This window comes from Lissotriton helveticus, assembly GCF_964261635.1.
Source record: "Lissotriton helveticus chromosome 1_1 unlocalized genomic scaffold, aLisHel1.1 SUPER_1_unloc_25, whole genome shotgun sequence".
NCBI classification, from domain to species: Eukaryota; Metazoa; Chordata; class Amphibia; order Caudata; family Salamandridae; genus Lissotriton; species Lissotriton helveticus.
In genome coordinates this window covers 335,204-359,258 of record NW_027611665.1, presented here as the reverse complement: position 1 = coordinate 359,258, position 24,055 = coordinate 335,204, and the positions used below count along the sequence as shown (strand labels likewise).

The 24,055-nt window shown below is 57.2% G+C and overlaps 1 pseudogene across 1 annotated transcript in view; it reads right to left on the bottom strand.

Moving 5' to 3' along the window:
- Positions 1-20,356, bottom strand: part of LOC144805788 (uncharacterized) — a 107,158-nt pseudogene extending 86,802 nt beyond the window's left edge. The window contains exon 1 of the transcript XR_013605599.1: positions 20,191-20,356. The product of XR_013605599.1 is annotated as an uncharacterized LOC144805788 (transcript). The remainder of the gene's footprint in view (positions 1-20,190) is intronic.
- Between the last annotated feature and the right edge of the window lie 3,699 nt (positions 20,357-24,055).

Here is a 24,055-nt window from a genome sequence, read left to right as displayed (position 1 = left end):
ACGACGCTGTCTAATGAACATTAGTGCTGACTTCTCCAAAATCAGTCTCAAGCTGAGATTTCACACTGCATGTCAAACATAACAGACCCATTCAGACGGGGTACGTGTAGAAGATTTAGCTTTGTTATACCACTTTACCAGGAGCAGGTGTGACCTTGTGACGCAGATCCCTTTTGAGTCAATATTCCATGTCTGGTGCAAACTGGACTCAACGGGAAGGGGTAACCTTTTGTTTACGAGCGCTACGTGTGATACTGGTCAACACAAACCTCAGGAGATGAACAGTATTGTAGGGGCTGAATTTGTGTGTTCTTAAATGCTCCCAACATAAAGCTAGTAATTATTTCATTGAAGATTGATTGAACAAGGAAGCATCCTCGAGATTACAAAGAGTGAGTCTGTTTCCAAACATCATCACTTCCGAAGAGACAAGTGGTGAAGCATAAGAGCAAACTTAGCATCTACCAAGTTTCATGTGCTTGCGTCACGTTCTGTATTGAAAACAGCGGGCCCGTTTTGTTTAATTATTTTACAGTGTGTTCTTGCTCCCCCGCAACGCTTGATGGGTCTTTGTTGTGAGAAGCACATCTGCTTAAGGCCGTGCGAGTTAAGCACTCCCTATTGCAATCTGTCGCGACTTGCAAGACACAAGATTATGTCTGAGATGGCAATCTCGACTTCTCATCCTTCCGATGACAATAATTTGAGTCCCATTTAATTCGGCAATCTTACCTTGATGCTGTGCATTGTCTTAGCCATGGCAATGTTTCAAATGTATTTTAAAAACAAGCAACAGCATTGCAAGCTTTCCTTAGCTTACGTAAACCGAGCTGGTATAGCGTGTGTATCACACCTGTATACTTCCTCATACTCACAATATAGAACAAGTTCTGCCGCTGAGTAGTTTGGGCAGTGTTAGGGGGTGTTATCTGAGTCCGGGGACGCATTGCTGACGAGCTTACTAAAGCCATTGCAGACAAAGGATGTGACCGCGTGCTGCAGGAGACACGAGCTGTGAAAGTGAAAGTGTGGGAGAGCGCAGGAAGAGACGCGCGCGTTTACAGCATGTGTCTCCTAAAGCGCGTGTGTTCACAGCACGTGTCTCATAAAGCGCGCGGTCACAGCCATAGTCTGCAATGGGTTTATTAAGCTTGTGCACCTCAACTGTCCCACTTTGCTACTTACACAGCGACAATAAGTATCGCTGGCGACAGCGCTTCGCGCTGCGACGGCCGCTTCGCGCTGCGACGCCAGCGAGACCTCAAAACGAATGACCCTGTAGTTCACCATCAGGACATGTCACACACACCAGGACATGTACTACTTTTCAAATACACTGTATCCTGCCCAGAGGGGTACCTTGGGCCTACCTTAGGGGTGCCTTACATGCAATAAAAGGGAAGGTTAGGGCTTGGCAAGTGGGTGCCCTAGCCAAGTCAATCTGGCAGTCACAACTGAGCGCATACACAGCAGTGGCACATCAGCGGCACCTTTAAAAGGCTGCTGGTGTGGGTGGCTCAATCAGTGCTGCAGGCCCACCCTCATCATTTGATTTACAGGCCCTGGGCACACACAGTGTACTGTACTACGGACTTACTAGTAAATCAAATATGACAATCATGGAAACACCAATCCATAACACAATTTACAATAGGAGCACTTGCACTTTAACACTGGACAGCAGTGAGAAAGTGCAAAGAGATACCAAACCAGCAAAAACAGAGAAAAAAACAGGCGGTCAATGCAAAAAAACAGGGGAAACACACCAAAAGATGCCAGGTCTAACACTTTGAACTTTACACATACACATATTATGCTTTTCACTACTTCAACAGATTGGCATATAGAATGACAGAGAAGCCATCAGTTTTGGAATTCCATCTACAACAACCAATCACATTGAGGCCCAACATAGCGATAAGGATTGATGATGTTATGAACAGCATCGGGGTAGCCTCTTTGATAGTCTTCACAGAAATCATTGTTCATTTAAGCAGGAGGGCTGGTCTGGGTCAGTAATGGGGGCAGCAGGGCTGGTCGGGGGTCAGTAATGGGGGCAGCAGGGCTGGTAGGGGTCAGTAATGGGGCAGCAGGGCTGGTCGGGGGTCAGTGACGGGGGCAGCATGGCTGGTCGGGGTCAGTAATGGGGGCAGCAGGGCTGGTGGGGGGTCAGGAATGGGGGCAGCAGGGCTGGTGGGGGGTCAGTAATGGGGAGGCAGGGCTGGTGGGGGGTCAGTAATGGGGTAAGTCGGGCTGGTGGGGGGTCAGTAATGGGTCAGCAGGGCTGGTGGGGTCACTAGTGACGTCAGCAGGGCTGGTGGGGGGTCAGGAATGGGGCAGCAGGGCTGGTCAGTAATGGGGGCAGCAGGGTTGGTGGGGGTCAGTAATGGGGTCAGCAGGGCGGGTCGGGTCAGTAATGGGGTCAGCAGGGCTGGTGGGGGGTCAGTAATGGGGGCAGCAGGGCTGGTGGGTGGTCAGTAATGGGGGCGGCAGGGCTGGTGGGGGGTCAGTAATGGGGTCAGCAGTGCTGGTGGGGTCAGTAATGGGGTCAGCAGGGCTGGTCGGGGGTCAGTAATGGGGTCAGCCGGGCTGGTGGGGGTCAGTAATGGGGGCAGCAGGGCTGGTGGGGGTCAGTAGTGGGGTCAGCAGAGCTGGGGGGTCAGTAGTGGGGTCAGCAGGGCTGGGGGGTCAGTAGTGATGTCAGCAGGGAGGGGGTCAGTAGTGACATCAGCAGGGCTGGTGGGAGTCAGTAATGGGGTCAGCAGGACTGGTCGGGGGTCAGTAATGGGGTCAGCAGGGCTGGTGGGGGGTCAGTAATGGGTCAGCAGGGCTGGTGGGGTCAGTAGTGACGTCAGCAGGGCTGGTGGGGGGTCAGTAATGGGGTCAGCAGGGCTGGTGGGGGGTCAGTAATGGGTCAGCAGGGCTGGTGGGGGGTCAGTAATGGGTCAGCAGGGCTGGTGGGGGGTCAGTAATGGGTCAACAGGGCTGGTCAGGGGTCAGTAATGGTGTCAGTAGGGCTGGTGGGGGGTCAGTAATGGGGTCAGCAGGGCTGGTCAGGGGTCAGTAATGGGGTCAGTAGGGCTGGTGGGGGGTCAGTAATGGGGCAGCAGGGCTGGTGGGGGGTCAGTAATGGGGCAGCAGGGCTGGTGGGGGGTCAGTAATGGGGTCAGCAGGGCTGGTGGGGGGTCAGTAATGGGTCAGCAGGGCTGGTGGGGTCAGTAGTGACATCAGCAGGGCTGGTGGGGGGTCAGTAATGGGGTCAGCAGGGCTAGTGGGGGGTCAGTAATGGGGCAGCAAGGCTGGTGGGGGGTCAGTAATGGGGCAGCAGGGCTGGTGGGGGTCAGTAATGGGGTCAGCAGGGCTGGTGGGCGGTCAGTAATGGGTCAGCACGGCTGGTGGGGTTAGTAGTGACATCAGCAGGGCTGGTGGGGGTCAGTAGTGGGGTCAGCAGGGCTGGGGGTCAGTAATGGGGCAGCAGGGTTGTTGGGGGGTCAGCAGGGCTGGTGGGGGGTCTGTAATGGGGTCAGCAGGGCTGGTCAGGGGTCAGTAATGGGGTCAGTAGGGCTGGTGGGGGTCAGTAATGGGGCAGCAGGGCTGGTGGGGGTCAGTAATGGGGTCAGCAGGGCTGGTGGGTGGTCAGCAATGGGTCAGCAGGGCTGGTGGGGTCAGTAGTGACATCAGCAGGGCTGGTGGGGGTCAGTAGTGGGGTCAGCAGGGCTGGGGGTCAGTAATGGGGCAGCAGGGTTGCTGGGGGGTCAGTAATGGGTGCAGCAGGGCTGGTGGGGGGTCTGTAATGGGGCAGCAGGGCTGGTCGGTGGTCAGTAATGGGGGCAGCAGGGCTGGTGGGGGGTCAGTAATGGGGCAGCAGGGCTGGTTGGGGGTCAGTAATGGGGTCAGCAGTGCTGGTGGGGGTCAGTAATGGGGTCAGCAGGGCTGCAGGGCTGGTGAGGGTCAGTAGTGACGTCAGCAGGGCTGGAGGGCGTCAGTAGTGGGGTCAGCAGGGCTGTTGGGGGTCAGTAATGGGGTCAGCAGGGCTGGTGGGGTCAGTAGTGATGTCAGCAGGGCTGGTGGGGGGTCAGTAGTGACATCAGCAGGGCTGGTGGGGGTCAGTAGTGACGTCAGCAGGGCTGGTGGGAGTCAGTAGTGACGTCAGCAGGGCTGGTGGGGGTCAGTAGTGACATCAGCATGGCTGGTGGGGGTCAGTAATGGGGTCAGCAGGGCTGGTGGGGGTCAGTAATGGGGGCAGCAGGGCTGGTGGGGGTCAGTAGTGAGTTCAGCAGGGTTAGTGGGGGTCAGTAATGGGGCAGCAGGGCTGGTGGGGGTCAGTAATGATGTCAGCAGGGCTGGTGGGGGTCAGTAGTGGGGGTCAGCAGGGCTGGTGGGGGTCAGTAATGGGGGCGGCAGGGCTGGTGGGGGTCAGTAGTGACGTCAGCAGGGCTAGTGGGGGTCAGTAGTGACGTCAGCATGGCTGGTGGGGGTCAGTAATGGGGTCAGCAGGACTGGTGGGGGTCAGTATTGGGGTCAGCAGGACTGGTCGGGGGTCAGAAGGGCTGGTCGGGGGTCAGTAATGGGGTCAGCAGGGCTGGTCGGGGGTCAGTAATGGGTCAGTAATGGGGTCAGCAGGGCTTGTCGGGGGTCAGTAATGGGGGCAGCAGGGCTGGTGGGGGTCAGTAATGGGGTCAGCAGGGCTGGTGGGGGTCAGTAGTGACATCAGCAGGGCTGGTGGGGGTCAGTAATGGGGTCAGCAGGGGGACTGGGGGGTCAGTAGTGACGTCAGCAGGGAGGGGTCATTAGTGACGTCAGCAGGGCTGGTGGGGGTCAGTAGTGACGTCAGCATGGCTGGTGGGGGTTAGTAGTGACGTCAGCAGGGCTGGTGGTGGTCAGTAGTGGGGTCAGCAGGGCTGGGGGGTCAGTAGTGACATCAGCATGGCTGGTGGGGGTCAGTAGTGACGTCAGCAGGGCTGGTGGGGGTCAGTAGTGGCGTCAGCAGGGCTGGAAGGGGTCAGTAGTGACGTCAGCAGGGCTGGTGGGGGGTCAGTAATGACGGCAGCCGGGTGGGGTCAGTAGTTACGTCAGCAGGGCTGGTGGGGGTCAGTAATGGGGTCAGCAGTGCTGGTGAGGGTCAGTAATGGGGTCAGCAGGACTGGTGGGGGTCAGTAATGGGGTTGGCAGGACTGGTGTGGGTCAGTAATGGGGTCAGCAGGACTGGTCGGTGGTCAGTAATGGGGTCAGCAGGGCTGGTCGGGGGTCAGTAATGGGGGCAGCAGGGCTGGTCGGGGGTCAGTAATGGGGTCAGCAGCACTGGTCGGGGGTCAGTAATGGGGTCAGCAGGGCTGGTCGGGGGTCAGTAATGGGGGCAGCAGGGCTGGTCGGGGGTCAGTGATGGCGTCAGCAGGGCTGGTCTGGGGTCAGTAATGGGGGCAGCAGCGCTAGTGGGGGTCAGTAATGGGGTCAGCAGGGCTGGTGGGGGTCAGTAGTGACGTCAGCAGGGGTGGTGGGGGTCAGTAATGGGGTCAGCAGGGGGACTGGGGGTCAGTAGTGACGTCAGCAGGGAGGGGGTCAGTAGTGACGTCAGCAGGGCTGGTGGGGGTCAGTAGTGACGTCAGCAGGGCTGGTGGGGGTCAGTAGTGACGTCAGCATGGCTGGTGGGGGTTAGTAGTGACGTCAGCAGGGCTGGTGGGGGTCAGTAGTGACGTCGCAGGGCTGGTGGGGGTCAGTAATGGGGTCAGCAGGGGGACTGGGGGGTCAGTAGTGAAGTCAGCAGGGAGGGGGTCAGTAGTGACGTCAGCAGGGCTGGTGGGGGTCAGTAATGACGTCAGAAGGGCTGGTGGGGGTCAGTAGTGACGTCAGCATGGCTGGTGGGGGTTAGTAGTGACGTCAGCAGGGCTGGTGGGGGTCAGTAGTGGTGTCAGCAGGGCTGGTGGGGGTCAGTAGTGACGTCAGCAGGGCTGGTGGGGGTCAGTAGTGACGTCAGCAGGGCTGGTGGGGGTCAGTAATGGGGTCAGCAGGGGGACTGGGGGGTCAGTAGTGACGTCAGCAGGGAGGGGGTCAGTAGTGACGTCAGCAAGGCTGGTGGGGGTCAGTAATGACGTCAGCAGGGCTGGTGGGGGTCAGTAGTGACGTCAGCATGGCTGGTGGGGGTCAGTAGTGGGGTCAGCAGGGCTGGGGGTCAGTAATGGGGCAGCAGGGTTGCTGGGGGGTCAGTAATGGGGTCAGCAGGGCTGGTGGGGGGTCTGTAATGGGGCAGCAGGGCTGGTCGGTGGTCAGTAATGGGGGCAGCAGGGCTGGTGGGGGGTCAGTAATGGGGCAGCAGGGCTGGTTGGGGGTCAGTAATGGGGTCAGCAGTGCTGGTGGGTGGTCAGCAATGGGTCAGCAGGGCTGGTGGGGTCAGTAGTGACATCAGCAGGGCTGGTGGGGGTCAGTAGTGGGGTCAGCAGGGCTGGGGGTCAGTAATGGGGCAGCAGGGTTGCTGGGGGGTCAGTAATGGGGTCAGCAGGGCTGGTGGGGGGTCTGTAATGGGGCAGCAGGGCTGGTCGGTGGTCAGTAATGGGGGCAGCAGGGCTGGTGGGGGGTCAGTAATGGGGCAGCAGGGCTGGTTGGGGGTCAGTAATGGGGTCAGCAGGGCTGGTGGGTGGTCAGCAATGGGTCAGCAGGGCTGGTGGGGTCAGTAGTGACATCAGCAGGGCTGGTGGGGGTCAGTAGTGGGGTCAGCAGGGCTGGGGGTCAGTAATGGGGCAGCAGGGTTGCTGGGGGGTCAGTAATGGGGTCAGCAGGGATGGTGGGGGGTCTGTAATGGGGCAGCAGGGCTGGTCGGTGGTCAGTAATGGGGGCAGCAGGGCTGGTGGGGGTCAGTAATGGGGTCAGCAGGGCTGCAGGGCTGGTGAGGGTCAGTAGTGACGTCAGCAGGGCTGGAGGGGGTCAGTAGTGGGGTCAGCAGGGCTGTTGGGGGTCAGTAATGGGGTCAGCAGGGCTGGTGGGGTCAGTAGTGATGTCAGCAGGGCTGGTGGGGGGTCAGTAGTGACGTCAGCAGGGCTGGTGGGGGTCAGTAGTGACGTCAGCAGGGCTGGTGGGAGTCAGTAGTGACGTCAGCAGGGCTGGTGGGGGTCAGTAGTGACATCAGCATGGCTGGTGGGGGTCAGTAATGGGGTCAGCAGGGCTGGTGGGGGTCAGTAATGGGGGCAGCAGGGCTGGTGGGGGTCAGTAATGGGGGCAGCAGGGCTAGTGGGGGTCAGTAATGGGGCAGCAGGGCTGGTGGGGGTCAGTAATGATGTCAGCAGGGCTGGTGGGGGTCAGTAGTGGGGGTCAGCAGGGCTGGTGGGGGTCAGTAATGGGGGCGGCAGGGCTGGTGGGGGTCAGTAGTGACGTCAGCAGGGCTAGTGGGGGTCAGTAGTGACGTCAGCATGGCTGGTGGGGGTCAGTAATGGGGTCAGCAGGACTGGTGGGGGTCAGTATTGGGGTCAGCAGGACTGGTCGGGGGTCAGAAGGGCTGGTCGGGGGTCAGTAATGGGGTCAGCAGGGCTGGTCGGGGGTCAGTAATGGGGGCAGCAGGGCTGGTGGGGGTCAGTAATGGGGTCAGCAGGGCTGGTGGGGGTCAGTAGTGACGTCAGCAGGGCTGGTGGGGGTCAGTAATGGGGTCAGCAGGGGGACTGGGGGGTCAGTAGTGACGTCAGCAGGGAGGGGTCAGTAGTGACGTCAGCAGGGCTGGTGGGGGTCAGTAGTGACGTCAGCATGGCTGGTGGGGGTTAGTAGTGACGTCAGCAGGGCTGGTGGTGGTCAGTAGTGGGGTCAGCAGGGCTGGGGGGTCAGTAGTGACATCAGCATGGCTGGTGGGGGTAAGTAGTGACGTCAGCAGGGCTGGTGGGGGTCAGTAGTGGCGTCAGCAGGGCTGGAAGGGGTCAGTAGTGACGTCAGCAGGGCTGGTGGGGGGTCAGTAATGACGTCAGCCGGGTGGGGTCAGTAGTTACGTCAGCAGGGCTGGTGGGGGTCAGTAATGGGGTCAGCAGTGCTGGTGAGGGTCAGTAATGGGGTCAGCAGGACTGGTGGGGGTCAGTAATGGGGTTGGCAGGACTGGTGGGGGTCAGTAATGGGGTCAGAAGGACTGGTCGGTGGTCAGTAATGGGGTCAGCAGGGCTGGTCGGGGGTCAGTAATGGGGTCAGCAGGGCTGGTGGGGGTCAGTAGTGGTGTCAGCAGGGCTGGTGGGGGTCAGTAGTGACGTCAGCAGGGCTGGTGGGGGTCAGTAGTGACGTCAGCAGGGCTGGTGGGGGTCAGTAGTGACGTCAGCAGGGCTGGTGGGGGTCAGTAATGGGGTCAGCAGGGGGACTGGGGGGTCAGTAGTGACGTCAGCAGGGAGGGGGTCAGTAGTGACGTCAGCAGGGCTGGTGGGGGTCAGTAATGACGTCAGCAGGGCTGGTGGGGGTCAGTAGTGACGTCAGCATGGCTGGTGGGGGTTAGTAGTGACGTCAGCAGGGCTGGTGGGGGTCAGTAGTGGGGTCAGCAGGGCTGGTGGGGGTCAGTAGTGACGCCAGAAGGGCTGGTGGGGTCAGTAGTGACTTCAGCAGGGCTGGAAGGGGTCAGTAGTGACGTCAGCAGGGCTGGTGGGGGGTCAGTAGTGACTTCAGCCGGGTGGGGGTCAGTAGTTACGTCAGCAGGGCTGGTGGGGGTCAGTAATGGGGTCAGCAGGGCTGGTGGGGGTCAGTAATGGGGTCAGCAGTGCTGGTGAGGGTCAGTAATGGGGTCAGCAGGACTGGTGGGGGTCAATAATGGGGTTGGCAGGACTGGTGGGGGTCAGTAATGGGGTCAGCAGGACTGGTCGGGGGTCAGTAATGGGGTCAGCAGGGCTGGTCGGGGGTCAGTAATGGGGTCAGCAGGGCTGGTCGGGGGTCAGTAATGGGGGCAGCAGGGCTGGTCGGGGGTCAGTAATGGGGTCAGCAGCACTGGTCGGGGGTCAGTAATGGGGTCAGCAGGGCTGGTCGGGGGTCAGTAATGGGGGCAGCATGGCTGGTGGGGGTTAGTAGTGACGTCAGCAGGGCTGGTGGGGGTCAGAAATGGGGTCAGCAGGGGGACTGGGGGGTCAGTAGTGACGTCAGCAGGGAGGGGGTCAGTAGTGACGTCAGCAGGGCTGGTGGGGGTCAGTAATGACGTCAGCAGGGCTGGTGGGGGTCAGTAGCGACGTCAGCATGGCTGGTGGGGGTTAGTAGTGACGTCAGCAGGGCTGGTGGGGGTTAGTAGTGACGTCAGCAGGGCTGGTGGGTGTCAGTAGTGGGGTCAGCAGGGCTGGTGGGGGTCAGTAGTGACGCCAGCAGGGCTGGTGGGGTCAGTAGTGACGTCAGCAGGGCTGGAATGGGTCAGTAGTGATGTCAGCAGGGCTGGTGGGGGGTCAGTAGTGACGTCAGCCGGGTGGGGGTCAGTAGTTACGTCAGCAGGGCTGGTGGGGGTCAGTAATGAGGTCAGCAGGGCTGGTGGGGGTCAATAATGGGGTTGGCAGGACTGGTGGGGGTCAGTAATGGGGTCAGCAGGGCTGGTCGGGGTCAGTAATGGGGTCAGCAGGGCTGGTCGGGGGTCAGTAATGGGGGCAGCAGGGCTGGTTGGGGGTCAGTAATGGGGTCAGCAGCGCTGGTCGGGGGTCAGTAATGGGGTCAGCAGGGCTGGTCGGGGGTCAGTAATGGGGGCAGCATGGCTGGTGGGGGTTAGTAGTGACGTCAGCAGGGCTGGTGGGGGTCAGTAATGGGGTCAGCAGGGGGACTAGGGGGTCAGTAGTGACGTCAGCAGGGAGGGAGTCAGTAGTGACGTCAGCAGGGCTGGTGGGGGTCAGTAATGACGTTAGCAGGGCTGGTGGGGGTCAGTAGCGACGTCAGCATGGCTGGTGGGGGTTAGTAGTGACGTCAGCAGGGCTGGTGGGGGTCAGTAGTGGGGTCAGCAGGGCTGGTGGGGGTCAGTAGTGACGCCAGCAGGGCTGGTGGGGTCAGTAGTGACGTCAGCAGGGCTGGAATGGGTCAGTAGTGATGTCAGCAGGGCTGGTGGGGGGTCAGTAGTGACGTCAGCCGGGTGGGGGTCAGTAGTTACGTCAGCAGGGCTGGTGGGGGTCAGTAATGGGGTCAGCAGGGCTGGTGGGGGTCAGTAATGGGGTCAGCAGTGCTGGTGAGGGTCAGTAATGGGGTCAGCAGGACTGGTGGGGGTCAATAATGGGGTTGGCAGGACTGGTGGGGGTCAGTAATGGGGTCAGCAGGACTGGTCGGGGGTCAGTAATGGGCTCAGCAGGGCTGGTCGGGGGTCAGTAATGGGGGCAGCAGGGCTGGTCGGGGGTCAGTAATGGGGTCAGCAGCACTGGTCGGGGGTCAGTAATGGGGTCAGCAGGGCTGGTCGGGGGTCAGTAATGGGGGCAGCAGGGCTGGTCGGGGGTCAGTAATGGGGTCAGTGATGGGGTCAGCAGGGCTGGTCTGGGGTCAGTAATGGGGGCAGCAGGGCTGGTCGGGGGTCAGTAATGGGGGCAGCAGGGCTGGTCGGGGTCAGTAATGGGGCAGCAGGGCTGGTCAGGGGTCAGTAATGGGGGCAGCAGGGCTGGTGGGGGTCAGTAATGGGGTCAGCAGGGCTGGTGGGGGTCAGTAGTGACGTCAGCAGGGCTGGTGGGGGGTCAGTAGTGACGTCAGCCGGGTGGGGGTCAGTAGTTACGTCAGCAGGGCTGGTGGGGGTCAGTAATGGGGTCAGCAGGGCTGGTGGGGGTCAGTAATGGGGTCAGCAGTGCTGGTGAGGGTCAGTAATGGGGTCAGCAGGACTGGTGGGGGTCAATAATGGGGTTGGCAGGACTGGTGGGGGTCAGTAATGGGGTCAGCAGGGCTGGTCGGGGGTCAGTAATCGGGCAGCAGGGCTGGTCGGGGTCAGTAATGGGGTCACCAGCGCTGGTCGGGGGTCAGTAATGGGGTCAGCAGGGCTGGTCGGGGGTCAGTAATGGGGCAGCAGGGCTGGTCGGGGGTCAGTGATGGGGTCAGCAGGGCTGGTCTGGGGTCAATAATGGGGGCAGCAGGGCTGGTGGGGGTCAGTAATGGGGACAGCAGGGCTGGTTGGGGTCAGTAGTGACGTCAGCAGGGCTGGTCGGGGGTCAGTAATGGGGGCAGCAGGGCTGGTCGGGGGTCAGTGATGGGGTCAGCAGGGCTGGTGGGGGTCAGTAATGGGGTCAGCAGGGCTGGTCGGGGGTCAGTAATGGGGCAGCAGGGCTGGTCGGGGGTCAGTGATGGGGTCAGCAGGGCTGGTCTGGGGTCAATAATGGGGGCAGCAGGGCTGGTGGGGGTCAGTAATGGGGACAGCAGGGCTGGTTGGGGTCAGTAGTGACGTCAGCAGGGCTGGTCAGGGGTCAGTAATGGGGGCAGCAGGGCTGGTCGGGGGTCAGTAGAGGGTTCAGCAGGGCTGGTGGGGGTCAGTAGTGACGTCAGCAGGGTTGGGGGTCAGTATTGATATCAGCAGGGCTGGTGGGGGTCAGTAGTGATGTCAGCAGGGCTGGTGGGGGTCAGTAGTGACGTCAGCAGGGCTGGTGGGGGTCAGTAATGGGGTCAGCAGGGGGACTGGGGGTCAGTAGTGACGTCAGCAGGGCTGGTGGGGGTCAGTAGTGACGTCAGGAGGGCTGGTGGGGGTCAGTAGTGACGTCAGCAGGGCTGGTGGGGGTTAGTAGTGACGTCAGCAGGGCTGGTGTGGGTCAGTAGTGACGTCAGCAGGGCTGGTGGGGGTCAGTCAGTAATGGGGTCAGCAGGGCTGGTGGGGGTCAGTAATGGGGTCAGCAGTGCTGGTGAGGGTCAGTAATGGGGTCAGCAGGACTGGTGGGGGTCAATAATGGGGTTGGCAGGACTGGTGGGGGTCAGTAATGGGGTCAGCAGGGCTGGTGGGGGTCAGTAATGGGGTCAGCAGTGCTGGTGAGGGTCAGTAATGGGGTCAGCAGGACTGGTGGGGGTCAATAATGGGGTTGGCAGGACTGGTGGGGGTCAGTAATGGGGTCAGCAGGGCTGGTCGGGGGTCAGTAATGGGGCAGCAGGGCTGGTCGGGGTCAGTAATGGGGTCACCAGCGCTGGTCGGGGGTCAGTAATGGGGTCAGCAGGGCTGGTCGGGGGTCAGTAATGGGGCAGCAGGGCTGGTCGGGGGTCAGTGATGGGGTCAGCAGGGCTGGTCTGGGGTCAATAATGGGGGCAGCAGGGCTGGTGGGGGTCAGTAATGGGGACAGCAGGGCTGGTTGGGGTCAGTAGTGACGTCAGCAGGGCTGGTCGGGGGTCAGTAATGGGGGCAGCAGGGCTGGTCGGGGGTCAGTGATGGGGTCAGCAGGGCTGGTGGGGGTCAGTAATGGGGTCAGCAGGGCTGGTCGGGGGTCAGTAATGGGGCAGCAGGGCTGGTCGGGGGTCAGTGATGGGGTCAGCAGGGCTGGTCTGGGGTCAATAATGGGGGCAGCAGGGCTGGTGGGGGTCAGTAATGGGGACAGCAGGGCTGGTTGGGGTCAGTAGTGACGTCAGCAGGGCTGGTCGGGGGTCAGTAATGGGGGCAGCAGGGCTGGTCGGGGGTCAGTAGAGGGTTCAGCAGGGCTGGTGGGGGTCAGTAGTGACGTCAGCAGGGTTGGGGGTCAGTATTGATATCAGCAGGGCTCGTGGGGGTCAGTAGTGATGTCAGCAGGGCTGGTGGGGGTCAGTAGTGACGTCAGCAGGGCTGGTGGGGGTCAGTAATGGGGTCAGCAGGGGGACTGGGGGTCAGTAGTGACGTCAGCAGGGCTGGTGGGGGTCAGTAGTGACGTCAGGAGGGCTGGTGGGGGTCAGTAGTGACGTCAGCAGGGCTGGTGGGGGTTAGTAGTGACGTCAGCAGGGCTGGTGTGGGTCAGTAGTGACATCAGCAGGGCTGGTGGGGGTCAGTCAGTAATGGGGTCAGCAGGGTGACTGGGGGGTCAGTAGTGACGTCAGCAGGGAGGGGGTCAGTAGTGACGTCAGCAGGGTTGGTGGGGGTCAGTAGTGACGTCAGCAGGGCTGGTGGGTCAGTAGTGACGTCAGCAGGGCTGGTGGGGGTCAGTAGTGACGTCAGCAGGGCTGGTGGGGGTCAGTAGTGACGTCAGCTGGGCTGGTGGGGGTCAGTAGTGGGGTCAGCAGGGATGGTGAGGGTCAGTAGTGGGGTCAGCAGGGCTGATGGGGGTCAGTAGTGGGGTAAGCAGGGCTGCTGGGGGTCAGTAGTGACGTCAGTCGGGCTGGTGGGGGTCAGTAGTGACGTCAGCAGGGCTGGTGGGGGTCAGTAGTGACGTCAGCAGGGCTGGTGGGGGGTCAGTAATGGGGTCAGCAGGGCTGGTGGGGGTCAGTAGTGGGGTCAGCAGGGATGGTGAGGGTCAGTAGTGGGGTCAGCAGGGCTGATGGGGGTCAGTAGTGGGGTAAGCAGGGCTGGTGGGGGTCAGTAGTGACGTTAGCAGGGCTGGTGGGGGTCAGTAGTGACGTCAGCAGGGCTGGTGGGGGTCAGTAGTGGGGTCAGCAGGGCTGGTGGGGGTCAGTAATGACGTCAGTCGGGCTGGTGGGGGTCAGTAGTGACGTCAGCAGGGCTGGTGGGGGTCAGTAGTGACGTCAGCAGGGCTGGTGGGGGGTCAGTAATGGGGTCAGCAGGGCTGGTGGGGGTCAGTAGTGGAGTCAGCAGGGATGGTGAGGGTCAGTAGTGGGGTCAGCAGGGCTGATGGGGGTCAGTAATGGGATAAGCAGGGCTGGTGGGGGTCAGTAGTGACGTCAGCAGGGCTGGTGGGGGTCAGTAGTGACGTCAGCAGGGCTGGTGGGGGTCAGTAGTGACGTCAGCAGGGCTGGTGGGGGTCAGTAGTGACGTCAGCAGGGCTGGTGGGGGGGTCAGTAATGGGGTCAGCAGGGCTGGTGGGGGTCAGTAGTGGGGTCAGCAGGGATGGTGAGGGTCAGTAGTGGGGTCAGCAGGGCTGATGGGGGTCAGTAGTGGGGTAAGCAGGGCTGGTGGGGGGTCAGTAGTGACGTCAGTCGGGCTGGTGGGTGTCAGTAGTGACGTCAGCAGGGCTGGTGGGGGTCAGTAGTGACGTCAGCAGGGCTGGTGGGGGGTCAGTAATGGGGTCAGCAGGGCTGGTGGGGGTCAGTGGTGGGGTCAGCAGGGATGGTGAGGGTCAGTAGTGGGGTCAGCAGGGCTGATGGGGGTCAGTAGTGGGGTAAGCAGGGCTGGTGGGGGTCAGTAGTGACGTTAGCAGGGCTGGTGGGGGTCAGTAGTGACGTCAGCAGGGCTGGTGGGGGTCAGTAGTGGGGTCAGCAGGGCTGGTGGGGGTCAGTAGTGACGTCAGTCGGGCTGGTGGGGGTCAGTAGTGACGTCAGCAGGGCTGGTGGGGGTCAGTACTGACGTCAGCAGGCCTGGTGGGGGGTCAGTAATGGGGTCAGCAGGGCTGGTGGGGGTCAGTAGTGGGGTCAGCAGGGATGGTGGGGGTCAGTAGTGGGGTCAGCAGGGCTGATGGGGGTCAGTAGTGGGGTAAGCAGCGATACCTTTGCCATTTGATGCCTGAGGCTTGAGCCGGGCAGACGCTTTTACTCTGTTTTAAATAGCCTTGTGTGAATTTACTTCCTCTGTGTCCTACCCCCCCCCCCCCCTCTGCACAGCGCGCGGATTTATCGCAGCGCGTGTCTCCACCGAATTGAGGGTGGAGGCATTGTTCTTAATTAATATTTTAAATCTACCTCTGCACCCCCCGCCTTCCGTGCTGCACGGACAGCACCTCAGCCTCCCCCCAGAGCAACCGGCCAGTTCAGGGCGGGCTTGCCTGGGACACGGAAAGAAAACGGTGGCGGCCATTTTGGGTAGGGCTAGACAGTATAAAAATAGTGGAAGGACTCTGCTCTCGAGATACCTTTGCCATTTGATGCCTGAGGCTTGAGCCGGGCAGACGCTTTTACTCTGTTTTAAATAGCCTTGTGTGAATTTACTTCCTCTGTGTCCTACCCCCCCCCTTCTGCACAGCGCGCGGATTTATCGCAGCGCGTGTCTCCACCGAATTGAGGGTGGAGGCATTGTTCTTAATTAATATTTTAAATCTACCTCTGCACCCCCCGTCTTCCGCGCTGCACGGACAGCACCTCAGCCTCCCCCCAGAGCAACCGGCCAGTTCAGGGCGGGCTTGCCTGGGACACGGAAGGAAAACGGTGGCGGCCATTTTGGGTAGGGCTAGACAGTATAAAAATAGTGGAAGGATTCTGCTCTCGAGATACCTTTGCCATTTGATGCCTGAGGCTTGAGCCGGGCAGACGCTTTTACTCTGTTTTAAATAGCCTTGTGTGAATTTACTTCCTCTGTGTCCTACCCCCCCCCCCCTCTGCACAGCGCGCGGATTTATCGCAGCGCGTGTCTCCACCGAATTGAGGGTGGAGGCATTGTTCTTAATTAATATTTTAAATCTACCTCTGCACCCCCCGTCTTCCGCGCTGCACGGACAGCACCTCAGCCTCCCCCCAGAGCAACCGGCCAGTTCAGGGCGGGCTTGCCTGGGACACGGAAGGAAAACGGTGGCGGCCATTTTGGGTAGGGCTAGACAGTATAAAAATAGACGGCTATGACTCCGCGCAGCGGACGCGCTCAGCGGGCACGCCGTACTCACGCCGGAGTCAAGCCAGAGTCCAGCCCGTCTGCGCCCGTCCGCGCATGGCCGGGCTCAGGGGCAGGGACCCTTTTCAAACGGAATGTCTATTCTGGGGAGGAAATTCGTCAACTGAATGGGGGCACAACAACTCTAGACCTAACTATACTCACTCGTATAGAGGAACTGGCCATCCAGGCACCGCAGATAGGTAGGTCCCCAGCCCCCCCCCATACCCTAAAGTTGGTAAGCCTAAACACTAGGTCACTGTGCTGTCATAGTCTTGAAATGTTCACCTTATTGCAAGACGAAGACATCGACATCCTGACCTTGACTGAGACCTGGATGGGGGACAACTCCCTACCAGACATTATAGCCGCCGTCCCTGTAAATTACGACATTCACTGGCAGAATCGTACAGGGAATACTCGAGGGGGAGGAGTGGCAATAATATTTAAGAGACATCTAGCAGCAACCAAAATACTGTCTGAGTCCGCGGATCTGGCCGACTTGCTGGCGATAAAAATCATGCTTGATAACATGTGTGTTACAGTTCTTACAGTTTATCGCCCCCCTAATGCCACCCCAGGCTTTAATGACTCCTTTATGTCCTCTGTCTCCGACATGTGTTCCAGATATAGAAACATCATAGTCACAGGAGACTTTAATTTTCACTGGGACAAAGAACAGAAACAGCCAGCAGCTAGCTCCCTAGAGACAACTATGTCCTCCCTGGGCTTTAGGCAGCTCGTAAACGCCCCTACTCATATAAAAGGCCACACCTTAGATCTGATATGGACCACAGATTTCAGGGTGGTATTAGCTGGAATCCTCCCCTGTATCTGGTCCGATCATCATCTGATCTACTGTGACATCCCTCTGGATACTTTACCCTCCCATCCAGCACCTACACCCAGACTGACCCGCCAGTGGAAAAATGTGGACCAACACACACTGACCACGGCACTCAGGGGAATTGTCCAGCCGACATCATCTAATAAAGATGTAGACCAAGACTGTAAGGACATGATGGACTATTTAGTAACAGCCATCGATCAGTTAGCACCCGAGAAACTCCAAACAAAAAATAGTGGAATAAAGGGAGCCCCATGGTTCACACCCGCCTTGAGAGATCAAAGGAAGGCTCTGCGTAACATGGAGAGAAACTGGAGGAAAAATAAGGATATTGACTCCTGTGAACAATATAAGAAGGCGCTTCGCAGCTATAAAAAATCCACCCAGGAAACTAAAGCCTCATTTTATGGGATTCGTATAAATAGGGCGACCAATGTTCAAAAGGAAACGTTCAAAATCCTGAAGGAATTAACTAAAAAAGCTCAGGATATAAAGAGCAGCATAAACTGTGATACTTTCCAGAAATATTTTCTGGATAAAGTAGACGCCATTATGCTCGAAATAAAAAATATGGGGCATGGCCTCATCGAGCAACAGGCTATCCTAAACCCTGCTGCCAGCTGCCTAGCATCATTTCCCCTTATGGACTCACTAACCCTCGAATCGCTGATGAGGAAGACAAAATCAGGTTCCCCAGCAGATCCCTGCCCTCCTAGTATTTTCTGCTTGGCACGACCTATGCTAGAGGACCATATCCTAGCCACACTGAATAAATCCTTGAGCACCGGCAGGCTCTCCACTAGCTTCAAAGAAGCTCGTGTAAGACCGTTGCTAAAGAAAGTGGGGGCAGATCCCAACGCCGTAAAAAATTATAGGCCCATATCCCAGCTGCCTTTCCTGTCCAAAGTTCTTGAGCAACATGTGCTTAAATCTCTGTCTAGCTTCCTGGAGTCTAACCATCTACTCCATGAGAGGCAGGCAGGTTTCCGCGCACATCACAGCACCGAGCTTGTCATGCTCTCGGTGCTGGATGAGCTCAGAAGGATGGCTGACAGTAAGAGATCGAGCGCCCTGATTTTGTTAGACCTATCAGCGGCGTTCGATACTGTCAGCCATACCCTTCTACTGGACAGGCTGGCTGGGGTTGGGATTCAGGGCTCAGCTCTTCGGTGGCTGGAATCTTTCTTATCTGGGAGAATCCAGATGGGAGATAGCATATCAGGAGTGGGAGGTCTGACCTGTGGTGTCCCCCAGGGCTCAGCGCTATCCCCACTCCTGTTTAACCTATATCTGCAGCCTCTGATTAACACACTAGCGGAGATGGGCTGTCGGGTGTTCAACTATGCCGACGACACACAGCTGCTGTTGGGCATAGATGACACCGTACAAGCCCAGTCACACGCCCAGGACATACTTAGATACACAGTTCACTGGATGGCTACTAACCAGCTAAAAATTAACCCGGAAAAAACAGAGGTGCTGATAGTACCAACCAAGTGCTCCTCCTGGAGTGACATGTTCTGGCCCCAGGAGCTGGGCCCTACTCCACAGCCAGTCACTACAGTCAAAAGTCTTGGCATTAAGTTAGACACTGCTCTTTCAATGACCAACCAGGTTTCCACTGTAGTCGGTACCTGCACTGGTCTTTTAAGACAGCTGCGCAAACTAGTTCCTCTCCTCTCCGAGCCGATGCTTCGCACAGTGGTTTCTGCCACCATAGTGTCAAGACTCGACTATGGAAATGCGCTCTACCTAGGCCTGCCAAAGACGCTAATTAACAGACTCCAAGTAGTCCTAAACGATGCCGCCAGGCTCATTTTTAATCTCCCGAGGAGAGCGCATGCCTCCCCATTATTAAAGAGTCTACACTGGCTGCCAATCGGGCAGAGGTCCACCTTTAAAAACCTCTGTATAGCCCATAAAGCCATCTATGGGCAGGCCCCGGCCTACATCAAGGAACGGATTGAGGTATATAGACCGGAAAGAAACCTTAGGTCTTCAGACGCCCAACTCCTTGTTTGCCCACGTTTCAAACTGGCTACAATGGGAGGGAGATCTTTTTCGGTCGTGCTACCGAACCTATGGAACGCCCTGCCTGAGGCACTCCGTAAGGAGGGTAACCTACTCCGCTTCAGGAAAGCCCTGAAAACCAACCTTTTCAGAACAGCACACAACCTAGCGTAAATCCTGTCCCTTCCTCTACCCTTCTCAGTACCTTGGTTATTATGTCATGAGGTAAAAGCGCCCTGAGACCTGCAGGTGATTTGGCGCGATATAAACCCGCAATAACAAATAACAAAATAACAAATAACAAATGGTGAGGGTCAGTAGTGGGGTCAGCAGGGCTGATAGGGGTCAGTAATGGGGTAAGCAGGGCTGGTGGGGGTCAGTAGTGACGTTAGTGGGGCTGGTGGGGGTCAGTAGTGACGTTAGCAGGGCTGGTGGGGGTCAGTAGTGACGTCAGTAGGGCTGGTGGGGGTCAGTAGTGACGTCAGCAGGGCTGGTGGGGGGTCAGTAATGGGGGCAGCAGGGCTGGTGGGGGTCAGTAGTGACATCAGCAGGGCTGGTGGGGGTCAGTAATGGGGTCAGCAGGGGGACTGGGGGGTCAGTAGTGACGTCAGCAGGAAGGGGGTCAGTAGTGACGTCAGCAGGGCTGGTGGGGGTCAGTAGTGACGTCAGCAGGGCTGGTGGGGGTCAGTAGTGACATCAACAGGGCTGGTGGGGGGTCAGTAATGGGGTCAGCAGGGCTGGTGGGGGTCAGTAGTGGGGTCAGCAGGGATGGTGAGGGTCAGTAGTGGGGTCAGCAGGGCTGATGGGGGTCAGTAATGGGTCAGCAGGGCTGGTGGGGGTCAGTAGTGACGTCAGTAGGGCTGGTGGGGGTCAGTAGTGACGTCAGCAGGGCTGGTGGGGGGTCAGTAATGGGGGCAGCAGGGCTGGTGGGGGTCAGTAGTGACATCAGCAGGGCTGGTGGGGGTCAGTAGTGACGTCAGTAGGGCTGGTGGGGGTCAGTAGTGACGTCAGCAGGGCTGGTGGGGGGTCAGTAATGGGGGCAGCAGGGCTGGTGGGGGTCAGTAGTGACATCAGCACGGCTGGTGGGGGTCAGTAGTGACGTCAGCAGGGATGGTGAGGGTCAGTAGTGGGGTCAGCAGGGCTGATGGGGGTCAGTAATGGCGGCAGCAGGGCTGGTGGGGGTCAGTAGTGACATCAGCAGGGCTGGTGGGGGGTCAGTAATGGGGCCAGCAGGGCTGGTGGGGGTCAGTAGTGACGTCAGCAGGGCTGGGGGGGGTCAGCAGTGGGGCCAGCAGGGCTGATGGGGGTCAGTAATGGCGGCAGCAGGGCTGGTGGGGGTCAGTAGTGACGTCAGCAGGGCTGGGGGGGGTCAGCAGTGGGGCCAGCAGGGCTGGTGGGGGTCAGTAGTGACATCAGTAGGGCTGGTGGGGGTCAGTAGTGACATCAGCAGGGCTGGTGGGGGTCAGTAGTGACGTCAGCAGGGCTGGGGGGGTCAGTAATGGGGTCAGCAGGGGGACTGGGGGGTCAGTAGTGACGTCAGCAGGGAGGGGGTCAGTAGTGACGTCAGCAGGGCTGGGGGGTCAGTAGTGACGTCAGCAGGGAGGGGGTCAGTAGTGACGTCAGCATGGCTGGTGGGGGTCAGTAGTGACGTCAGCAGGACTGGTGGGGGTCAGTAGTGACGTCAGCAGGTCTTGGGGGTCATTAGTGACGTCAGTCTGGGTCAGTGAGAGGCCCTGATCTCCCTCAGACTCACCTCCTCGGTCTCTCCTCTCCAAGGGGGGCGGGTGGATCCCTCCGCTCCTGATCTCCGGCGGGGAAAGCTCCGAGTTCGAGTTGATCCCGAGAGCGGAGGAGACCACGGGGGCTCCGGGCGACATTAACCTCCCGACGGGCATGAGCGGTGTCAGTTACTAATATACTGCGCATGCGCTCAGCTTGGTACACTAATGCCTCACGACTTCTTGGCACAGGATCACAGCTGGAATACTAATCACTGATGGACGTAATGCGCATGCGCACTGCACGGACGGGCTCCCAACGTCAGTATTGCGCATGTCCAGCGCAGGTATACTATCAAACTCCACAATGTTATACTAATTATGCATGATTGCACTGCGCATGTGCCTTACACGGAATACTATACAATCACGGTTCGTACGCATGCCCACATCTCTGAGGCTGGGCAGTTTCTTCTGCGCATGCCGTTATCTCACAGACCTAGAAGCGTTGTACTGCGCATGCCCATAACTCAAAGGCCAGGCACTTCTGCGCATGCTCTTGTCTCGCAGGCCTGCGCATGATTCTCTCTGCCGTTCCGCCCGTTCTTAGAGACCTCGTGCTTCCTGTTGTTCTGCGCATGCTCAGACCTCAGAGACACTTGAACCACCTGTGCGCATGCGTGGAGCCGGAGACAACATTGCACAGTTGTACTGTGCCCGCGTATGCCATCTTTGTATGTATTTATTGTATATGTACCCGGCGCGAGCGTCACCCAGCGGTGCGTCTCGAGCCCCGTGGAAGATGCAGCTGTTGTGATGTGGTCAGCACAGCGGTGGGAATTACAGAGGCTGGAAGCGGGTCCAGATGCATCTGAGTCTGCTCGTCTTTTTTTTCCTCGAGCCTCCAGGCCCACAATATGTTGAAGTGGCCGCTTGGGACCTTGGGTAATCGGGAGTGTTTGGACTGAGCGCAGGGGCAGCCCTGCCAAGGTCACGCATCCGGCGTTAGACTCACGCATGTTCACGCTGGTGACTGCCTCACTGCACTAACATGCATCAGCCTGCCTGTATAGTGCTCTTGACCCCGGCACGAGGCGCTCTCTATTTGCTCAGCTTCACAGTATTGCCTGCTCATCCTGGCCTGCGCTGGGTCAACAGCCTGCTGCCTCGCGTGGCAGTGACTGTTTACACTGCAGGGCCTCATAAAGGCATGTTGGTGCCTGCAGGTGAATCAATGATTCTAGCTGAGCTTGAGTGCATCTGTCACAAACAATTCCAGGTCCTGCAGCCAGCACCCCCTTGGATCAGGGAGCCCGCGCCTTCCCTGTTGTTGTTTTACGACAGGGCGTCCACCCAGCTGTTGCCACGCGGGATCAGATTGACCACTAACAGGCGGTAGCTTTCTGGTAACTTGCCATGCCCGCCCCAGTCAGAGTGATACAGTAAAGTCCATGCGCTGCACTGGTGACCACCAGCATTGAGAAGGTCATGGGTCAGGCTGAAGTGTGGCAAAGAGTTTCTTTTTGCAGGCAGGATGTTTTCATGAAAGTAATCCTGCAGCCCCACGGCTGAGCAGCTACCAGCACTGGCAGACAGACTCCCATGCACTCTCTAGCGGTGGGAGGCCTTTGGTACCCATGCGCTTTTCACGTGTCCATTCATTCATTCATGCCCGCTAGGGTCCGTCCCAGTGGAATCTGAAATCAAAACAGATTCACCCACACTTGGCACGTGTTTCTTGAGGACCAAGGGTCTTTGTCTCACTGCAGACAGGATATTTTTAAATTCTACAGCTGAGCACCCCCAGGGGGCCGCACTCATGTTGTTATTCTTGAACTAGACAAGAGCATCATTTTCTGCATCTGCTGATCAAATAAATCGCTCAGCAAGTCCCAAGATGAAGCTGCTTAAGAGTGCAACGTATGTGCATGGTGTGTAGGTATCCCATGTATTATTGCGGCTTCTGCAGGAACACACCCTATAGAGAATCGAACACTTTCAATTTACATGGGACGCTCCCATTTAGTTCAAGCTAAAATAAGAGCTTTAAATGGGCCGGTACTCACAGGTACTGAGTACCGGCACTTCTTAGTTTTATCTCTTTGAGTACCGGCACTTCTTAGTTTTATCACTCTGAGTACCAGTACTTCTTAGTTTTTATCACTCTGAGTAGCGGCACTTCTTAGTTTTTATCATTCTGAGTAGCGGCACTTCTTAGTTTTTATCACTCTGAGTGCTGGCACTTCTTAGTTTTATCACTCTGAGTACCGGCACTTCTTAGTTTTATCACTCTGAGTACCGGCACTTCTTAGTTTTTATCACTCTGAGTAGCAGCACTTCGTAGTTTTTATCACTCTGAGTGCCGGCACTTCTTAGTTTTTATCACTCTGAGTGCCGGCACTTCTTAGTTTTATCACTCTGAGTGCCGGCACTTCTTAGTTTTATCACTCTGAGTACCAGCACTTCTCTTCTGCTGAGAAGAGTACTGGTACTCATGAAACGCTGGTGCTGGCGGCCTCTATGACAGCCAAGGCACTTCTGTAGACCTGAGCCAAGCCCCCGCTGAACTATTCAGCTTGGGCTCATTCGCATACCGTCCGGGTGTTCGCCATCATGCTGTGTTGCAAACACAGAAATCGAGGCAGCCCGGTGACAGCGCTATCAAGAAAGCCATGGGGTAACAAGGCTCAAATGGCTTGAATTCCACCTGACTCTTTTGTGTAAGTGTCTGCTTATGTGTATCTGCTTGCCTGTGTTTGTTTTTGTGTGAGTGAAATATGAGAGAAAGGGGAGCGAATAGAGACACTCTTGGAAAAGATATTAAAGGAAATGTGTGGAATGCTTGTGTGTGCACGTCTGCTTGTTTCTTTCTGTGTCGCTCGAGAATATATAGCATTGTGCCACGCAACAGCAATTAACAGTATTGATGTTGCAAATATTACAAAACAAGGAAATGCACACACAAAATAAACAGTATTAATGTTGTAATTGCCAGGAACGATGTTACGTATTTTTCAGCTTTAGGCAGGTACAAGGGCAAACCTCTTAGCATTCCATGAAATATGCCCTTCACTGAAGACAGTCTTAAATATCTAGTGAAATTTGAGACTGCGGATACCGTAATGCATAAATGGACTTTACCTCTAACAGTTTGGGCAGCCAATGCACCCTAAGTCTCACAGCAGAACAGAAACGAGGACAATTATTCTGAAACTATTTTATGAGTTTTCTTTTTGAAGTGTCCAGTGTTGACAAAATAGCAAGGCACCATCTTACTGCCTCTTTCTTTGCAACAAGCAGTCCACTATAAGTGTAATTAAAAACAGGATACAGTTCCAGCTCTCAACGTGCTTTGTCTAGTATTATGCAGGATAAATTACAATAACAGGCAAATATCACAAAAGAACTTGGAGGAACTCATTGTGACTGCTGAGCATCAAAGAAAGAGGCAGGCAAGATGGTGTCTCTCACTTTTGATGGTTTTGATCCAGTGAAAAAGTAAATTGACAAGTTTTCAGAAAGCTTATGTGTTGCTAAAAAAAACAGAACAGGCTGAAAGTGCATATTTGACAACAACCTGGATACATTTGTCCTTTACTTTACGTGCAGGCAGTGCGTCACTCAATAAACCCTTGTTTAGCAAAGACCAAAACAACAACGCTCCCATGTTTTTAGCCCTTTACTACACTAGATTATTACTGCTGCTTAACTGCTGCCATTTCTAAATGAGTTATAGTTATTTACTATATAATTAAGTGTCCAAGAATATTTCCACTCAGATGGTGGTATGCTCAGTCATATACAGATATTTAAAAAACTTCCAGCTATGAGATATTATCTCAATCTACAATATTTATCTACTGGATGTTGTAAAATAACATAAAAAATATGCTATATGCA